The 8227-nt window shown below is 36.4% G+C and overlaps 1 pseudogene; it reads left to right on the forward strand.

Annotated features, from left to right (window-relative positions):
• The first annotated feature begins 6813 nt into the window (after positions 1-6813).
• LOC140514661 (transgelin-2 pseudogene) lies at positions 6814-7417 on the forward strand (annotated as a pseudogene).
• The last annotated feature ends 810 nt before the right edge of the window (positions 7418-8227 follow it).

Genomic DNA, 8227 nt, shown 5'->3' on the forward strand with positions numbered 1-8227 from the left:
TAGGAACAGAGAACTTGAATTATAATATTCCAAAAGGCAAAGGTTACATAGCCAAGAATAACAGCAAAATTGAATTAAATGACACAAGTGGGACCAGCTGAATAGACCTTTAATGAAATAGAAGACTCCCAGGGAGAGGATTCTGGGAAGATGGCAGAAAATTCCAAGGTCTCAGGATTAGCTCCTTCCCCCAAAAAAAGAGATGAAATTGCACCTCAGGGCAAATAAAGAGTAGGGGTATAATAGGGGTTGTCCTCCTGGGACAATGGAAGATCTCAAAAAAAAAATCCAGGATGAGTTATGGTCCCTGTGAAGAGTAAACACCTCCAGGCTAGATCTTAGATCCACTTGTTGTTTAAATAAATTTTAAGTTTAAGGCAAAACCTGGGGTTAGCTATGTGGTGAGGCTGCCTCATCCCCAGCCAGAGGAAATTTGCCCCAGGGACAGAGAGGGGAGTCTGGTATCTGAGCTAGCGGAGATCAACGGAAGCTCTGGTGACAAGGATCACCAGATCCAGCTGTGCTGTGGAGAGTGGTGGGAGGTAGGGGAGTAGAGGTAGGGGGGTTGATGAGAAGGAACCTACACATACCACATGAGTACAGAAACAGTGGATTGTGGATGCTGCTGGCTGTGGGCACTTACAAAAGGCTGAAGAAGTTGGTTTCACTTTCAGGCCATATAACTGAAGAGGGATCTGAGGCCAGAGGCACCATCTCCAAAACCCCATGGCTAGAGGTGAACTCAAAAAATGAGCAATTAAAAATGCAGAGGCAAAAGGGAAAGAATCCAACCACAGAGAGTTACTATGGGAATAGAGAAGACCAAGGTTTGTCTTCAGAAGAGGATACTGAAAAGGATTACTATCCCAAAAAATAATGTCAAATGGTCACTGGTCCAAAAAGAATTCATAGAAGAACTTTAAAAAGACTTTTAAAATCAAATACAGAGACTGAGGCAAAACAAACAAACAATCCAGGGAAAAAATGAGAAGACAATGAAAAGAAAGGTAACCAATTTGAAAAGGAGACCCAGAATGTTAAGGAAGAAAATGACTCCTTGAAAATCAGGATTTGGCAAGGGGAATCTGGTGAAGTTCTAAGAGATCAAGAAATAATAAAAAAAAATAGAATTAAAAAATAGAAGAGAATATGAAACATCATATAAGGAAAACACTGGTCAAGATGAGAAAACATAACAATAATTGGACTACCTGAAAGCTATAATCAAAAAATAAATCTTGATACAATAATACAAGAAAAAAATTAAAGAAAATTGTCCAGAAGCATTAGAACAGAAGGGGAAAGAAGAAATAGAAAAAAAAAATCCATCGATCACCACATGAAAGTAATCTTATGAGGAAAACCCATAGCAATATTTAGTCAAATTCTGAAACCTCCAGTTCAAGGATAAAATATTTCAAGCAACAAGAAAAAAAATTTAAATATGGCAGTGCCACAATTAGAATCACACAAGACATAACAATGGTGACACCAAAATACTGCTGAAAATTATATATCATAGAGCAAAAGAACTAGAATTCCAGCTGAAAATATCATATCCAATAATCCTAACAATAATCCTGAATGAGAAAAAGGACATTAATGAACTGTCAGATTTCAGGACATTGTTTAAAAAAAAACACAAGCTTGAACTTGATAGAAGATTTGACATAAAATAGCCAAGAGAAATATAAGGTACATACCAAAGACTAATTAGAAAGGACTCAATAATGGCAGACTGTTTACCTCTTATTTATATAAAATGTAAATTGTATGTCTAAGATTGCTATTAGTTTTTGAGTAGTTCTTAAGAAAGACTGGGGTAGTCCTGTGTATGATATGTCTTTAAAAAGTAAAATCATTTAGGGATAGGTAAAAAGAGTAATTATCTTATACAAAGAGGAAAAACTGACACAGAGGAACTGGATTGAGGAGGAGTTAGTTCTGAAAACCTACTTTCATCAGGAATGGGTTTAAGAGGGAACAATACATATACATATATATAAGAGTATAAAAGTCTTCTAAATTCAGAAAGAAATAAAATACTAAGGGGATAGGGAAAGGGTAGAGGATAAGGGAGGGATCTTTAGAGAGGAGGGTGAAGGAATAGGTCAAAGTGGGGTATAGAAAGGTGTTTAGATTTATGGGAAAAGGAGGACAAGGAAGGGGTCTTTGGAGGGGGAGGTTAAGTAATAGGAAGGCAAGGTAAAGAAGTTAAGCAGAAGAGTCAGGAAAGATAGGAGTAAGAGATACACACAAATATAAAAACAAAGATCAGAAGTAGAATTTGTTACAGGAACTATATATCTATGTATATATGTATATAACATATATCTGTATGAATATATTTATATCTACATATAAAAATCTATATGCTTAATCATATTCTTCTGAGGTTGGGGGAATTTTGAGGGGAAAGAACAAAGTAAAAAGTGCACAGAAGAGAACAAAAGAAAACTTACAAAGAAGCAGAAAAAAGATGAACAACTCTCAACACATCACATAACATTTACTATATAGATTTTCTTGAAATGGAAATGTATTGATATATATTTTGAATCCTCTCCGACATTCTGCTGTGCATATGACATGCTTCTTTTTCTTTTCTTATTTTCTAGTTCCTCCATTATTTAAGTTTTTATTTCTTTTTCTTTTCTTATATATTTAAGTATTAGCAATAAAAAGAAATAATGATAATGACAATAATAATAAAGAAATGGAAGACTTCCAAACATTCCTCTTGAAAAGACCAGAGCTGTGGAGAAATTTGAAGTTCAAACACAGGAGTAAACAGAAAATAAAAATGTTAATATGAGTGAACAAGGATAAAGTACCACATAAGAATAAGCTACTTAAAGTCAAATATGGGGAGATAATATATGTGTCCCCTCTGGACCCTTCCTTTGTCAAGGTTCATAAGGGGAGTCCAATTAGAAGGGTCCTGGGAGTGTTCTATCATGTCTTGATTATCTTAATAATGGAAAAAGAGGAGAGGAAGATTATAATGGGGAGCAGAGAAAACTTAAGGATTAGAATTTAGAATCCAAAAAATACATCTCACTGAACATATAAATAGGATGGCAAGAGAAGAAGAAAGGAGAGGACTAATGAGAGGATAGATTAAGGAAGATATCGGTTCTAAGTCAAATAAATTCTGAGGATAAACAAAATTATGTTTACCTTTTTTTGAGGTGGCAAGAAATAGGAAATTTGAGGGAATCTCATATATTCAATATACCTAAATATGTGAATGTAAAGTATAAATATATGTGTACACACACACACACATACACAAATACACCACTGAATACTGTTATGTTGAACCCTTATCTATGTAGCCAACAGTCAGATTTCCAGAGGACTGATGAGGAAACATAATCTAACTCCTGATGGAGTGGTAAGAGACTCAGAGAGCAAAATGAGATTAAAAAAAAAATTGAATATAGCCAATGTGGAAATTTGTTTTACTTGACTATACAAGTGTTTAATGGATTTTCTTTTTCTTATGTTCTTAATTGGGTGGAGAAGATTTCTTGTCTGATTAAAATTTTAAAAAATTTAAATAGGAAAAAAAGAAACATTTTTGCTTATGGCACCTGGTAGAATGGTGAGTAAATGGAAGGCTTAAAAAATATGCATTGATTGAAATATACAACTGTTTGAAACTTCTGAAACCTATAGACGGAAACACAAGTAGGATTTTTTGCGCTTTTGATTAGGAGAAGGGCATGGGGAACTCATTCAGGTTTTGACAATGTCAATGAATGAAATGTCCTCTGGAATAATGCAGTCAGTTCAACTTAAATGTCATCTTCTTTGAACAAAGCCCCAGTCCCTTCATCCTAGTTACAGTTATTGTAAACAAGAAATCAATTAATATCTCTTTAAAATGCTAATTATAAAATGTCTATTCTTAAGCTCTTTAGATTTTATCAGTTGTCCTCCCCAAAGTAGATACATACACACATAATTATGTATGTATGTGTGTATGTGTGTATTTAATAATCATGGTAATATGTAAGATAGATTGCTGGATTTAGACTAAGGAAAACCTGAATCCCACTTCTAGAATTTATTGTCTGTGTGACTTTGGGAAAGTCACTTATCTCTACGTACCTCATTCAAGTTCCCAGTGTTTCATATTAAATGAGTTGAAATCTGTGATGGTGGATGGTATTCTAACATCAACAAATTCTATGTATTCATAGTGTCTCTGTTTAACAACTATTACATTTATAGTGTAGTCTAATGAATGTTTTAAACTTGGGATTTAGAGATCAGGCTTTGAATCTTGTTTCTTATTGGCGGTTATTATCATTGTCACCAAATCAAATGACTTCACTTCTGTTAGTCTCAGTTTTCTAAACTGGAAAAAAGAAATTCTAATACCTGTACTACTAACTTCACAAGGCTGTCTGGGAGATTATTGTACAACAAGTGCTTTGAAAGTCTTACAACATTATGGAAATAGATATAGGGACTAATACTGCAATTTCCTTGATATAGAGAATTCTGGAAAGGAAACTGTCTACCATTGCATACCACCAATTTCTTGACAACTTTATAACATTATAGAAGTAGCTATATCACTGAGGACTTAAATAACTTCTTCAGAGTCACACAGCCAGAGTGAGGCCAGTTCTCTATATACTGTACCATGACTACCTATCCTATAAATGCCAGGTGGTTATTAGCTTTCCTTTTAGAGCATCATATTCTGGTACTAGAAACCATAAATGACTGTTGACTACACAAAATGCAGTTTGGTCAACAAAACTGTTCATTGTTTTGTTATTTTACCTCTAGGTTTTTCTTCTCTGGTATTTGAATACATTTCTAGAAATACACACAAAAACACATGTATGTTAAAATAAAAATGTATGAGTATCTCATGCCAACAATAATCTCTAGGTCTATGCAATGGGACTGCATTATAGGTGGGAATATCCTAAAATAAGATTATTTTTTTCCTTAGTGATTAATTAAATATAAACCCATATGAATTGATCATACAACAAATTTTGCCATTACAATGTAATTTCAAAGTAGCTATTAGATGAACATTTCACAACTACCCCTCTCACCACTCTGTCTCTCTCTAGGGAAGAAAAGAAAGTTATTTAACAAATTGTATCTAAAAAGAGCTTATCAAGTAGGAAGAAAAAATGATTGTGGCAGGAGAAGAGTCATAGGATAATTAACATCTTGGTTGTTGAATGTTATGTGTGAAATAAATTGAGATACTCATGTTACAGACTGCTTAATGGGGTGTAGAGAGTCACAGCTTCCATGCCTACACCCCAGATTCTGCTCATACTTTCACCAAACAAAACTATTTGTCATCCCTCACACATGATATTCCTGCCTTTGAGCCATCACACCTGCCATGCTCCCCATCTGGATCACCCTCCCTTTCCCCTGCTGCCAAATTATGTCTCTACATTCCTACAAATTTCTGTTCAAACTTTTATCATCCATGAAGGCCTCTGAGATTAGACCCATCTGGACCCTCAGTATTAGCATTTCCCCAATTATTGAAGCTTGCATATTTTAATAGAGTCTGGTAGGTTGTATAAATATATATTAATTTCTGTCAGTAGCATTAATTTTTGTCATATTTGACTTTAAATTGGTAAAATAAAATGTTTTTATTTGTACTTGAGAAAGTTCTAACCAGATGAACAATGAAATAATTGATTTAATCAAGGGAAGGTGACTATTAAAAATAGTTCTTAATGAAAATATATATACATATGTATATATATGTGTGTACACATATATTACACACATATACACATGTATGTGTGTATATATCTAATATACACACATGTATCATCTTAATTACATTACATTACATTCCTTATTTAATCCCTCTTCTTCCCCTAGTTTTATTGTGTTCATTTAAAAGTTGTCTTTTTTTATATTAAAAAAAATCTATTTTATGTTTCAATGCATCTATATCCCCCCTTTGCTTAATGGTCGTACAGATACTTGAAACTATTTACTTGATTTTGTGCTATGTCTTTGAGGAAAACAAAATAAACCCAAAATCTGTCACCACCATTACTGCTGATTAAAACCAAACACTTTCACTCACTTATTCTATTAAGGACACAGGGAAGAGAACACATTTGTTTAGGGATAGTATCAGAGGCTCCTAGTTAAACTTCTGGCTGACTGTTCCTGAGTCAGCCTACTCTGTCATATCTTGGAATATTATAATGAATAAAAGACACGTACTGAGCTATCTTCTAGTTGTGTCTAATGGTAGAGACTGGGGAACAAGGAATAGAATGGTTTTCCCTTCATTAATTTAGTCACAGACATTATAATACATCTCAAAATACATTAGTCTCTTGATTTTGTCATTTGAGAAGGCAGGGCTTTGGGGCCAAAACTGATGCCAAAAAGTAGCTGCAAGTGACTTCAGAAGATAGTAACCCAATAAAACTGGAAGTGCTGAGAAGCACACCTCTATTAACAAAGGAACATTCATAGAAACATGTGACCTGATTTGACCAAAAGAAATATGTAGAATATCAAAGCACAGAGCTTCAAACTTGGGAGAAAATGAAATGAGAAGGCATTTCTTACCTTATTCCCCAAAATGAGAGACTATAAAGTATTGAAATCTACATACAACATCAGACATTTTTATATATTGGTTTGTTTTACTGATCTTTTTCTTTCTTTCCCCCCTTTTTTATTCTTTGTTATAATGGATAATTGTAGACCTCTCCTTGCATGCCACAGCCCAGCCTGATCAGCTAATCCCCCACCTCGCGGTAAAGATATCTGCATCACCATCTCAGAATGTCCAACAGGTGACCTGCTAATGGAATGAGCCAGGAGGTACAGCAGAAAGTTGAGTAGCAGTGTGATACTGAATTGGAGTTGATCCTCATTCAATTGATTACCAGACAGCACCACTGAGATGTTGGGCATCCCCAACCTGAGCGAGAGAATTTTCCAAACTGGCTGAAGGATGCTACAGTGCTGTGTGAGCTGGTCAATGAGCCATACCCTGAAGCCCTGAGCCAGATAAAGAAGATCCAGGCTTCAGGTATGGCCTTCAAACAGATGGAACAGTTTTCTCAGTTCTTGCAGGCAGCAGAGCACTATGGCTTCAATGCCACTGATATCTTCCAAACTGTGGACCTTTGGGAAGGAAAGAATATGAGCTGTGTGCAGTGGACACTAATGAACCTGAGTGGGCTGGCAGTGGCTTGGGATGATTAATAGGTTCTTCTCTGGAGATCCTAACTGGTTCCCTAGGAAGTTCAAGGAGAATCCCCAAAATTTCACAGATTACCAACTGCAGGAGGGCAAGAATGTCATCAGGCTGCAAATGGGCACCATCTGTGAGGCATCTCAGGCAGACATGACTGGATATGAGATGCCACTCCAGATCTTCTGATCATGACTCTTCCTTATCCTCCCTTGAATGGTTAATATGGTTAATGTATTTCTAGCAGTGACATTCCCAGGAAACCCATGGAACTCTCAAGCCCCTTCTGTTCCCAATTCTTCCTCTTCCTGACCTACTCCGTACCCATTGGTAGCTCTGCTTCTCCTGTTGAGTCCACAGGTGCTAAGCCAGTGCCTTCTCATCTTGAACTTACTGTAATATGCTCCCTGTCCCCCAAATCAGCAAAATTGGATCATTCTCCCTTCTAGAGCAAAACTGGGGGGTACCTGACCCCTTCAACATTCCTATTCATTCTCCCACCCTAGATTATCCTTTCATTTGGGAATTTGAACCCATATAGCCATTCTGTAGGCCATGGTTCAGTGCACTGCCATGAAAGGAGCTGAACATGGGACCAATTTCTCTTCCACAAGGTGGTTCTTTCTGCTACACCCACCCCCAGCCTTGCTACTGTGGGGACTTAATTTATAGGGAGGAGTCTATGGTTGTTGCTGTCCTGGACACAGTTGGACTTTGAAAGTCACACATCTGGGTAGGCCTCTCCTTGGCAATGGCCTCGTTTTTCTTCGTTACTCCCTTCTTGGCATTCCCTTCCACCTATTCCCTTGTTTACCTAGTAGCCTGAGAAAGGGTTGGGGGGTAGAGGGGATGTCCAGGGAGGTCTGTTGGCCTTTCCTTCCCTTCTCCTCCTCCATCCTTCCGCTCTTCTTCAAAATGCCCACCCAAAGTCTTAGACTTGAGGAATGTTTGCTGATCTGACTAAAGATTCCCAGTTTTTCTAAAAAGGAAAAAAAAAGT

Source organism: Notamacropus eugenii, chromosome 7 (assembly GCF_028372415.1).
Source record: "Notamacropus eugenii isolate mMacEug1 chromosome 7, mMacEug1.pri_v2, whole genome shotgun sequence".
In the NCBI taxonomy this organism is placed as follows: Eukaryota; Metazoa; Chordata; class Mammalia; order Diprotodontia; family Macropodidae; genus Notamacropus; species Notamacropus eugenii.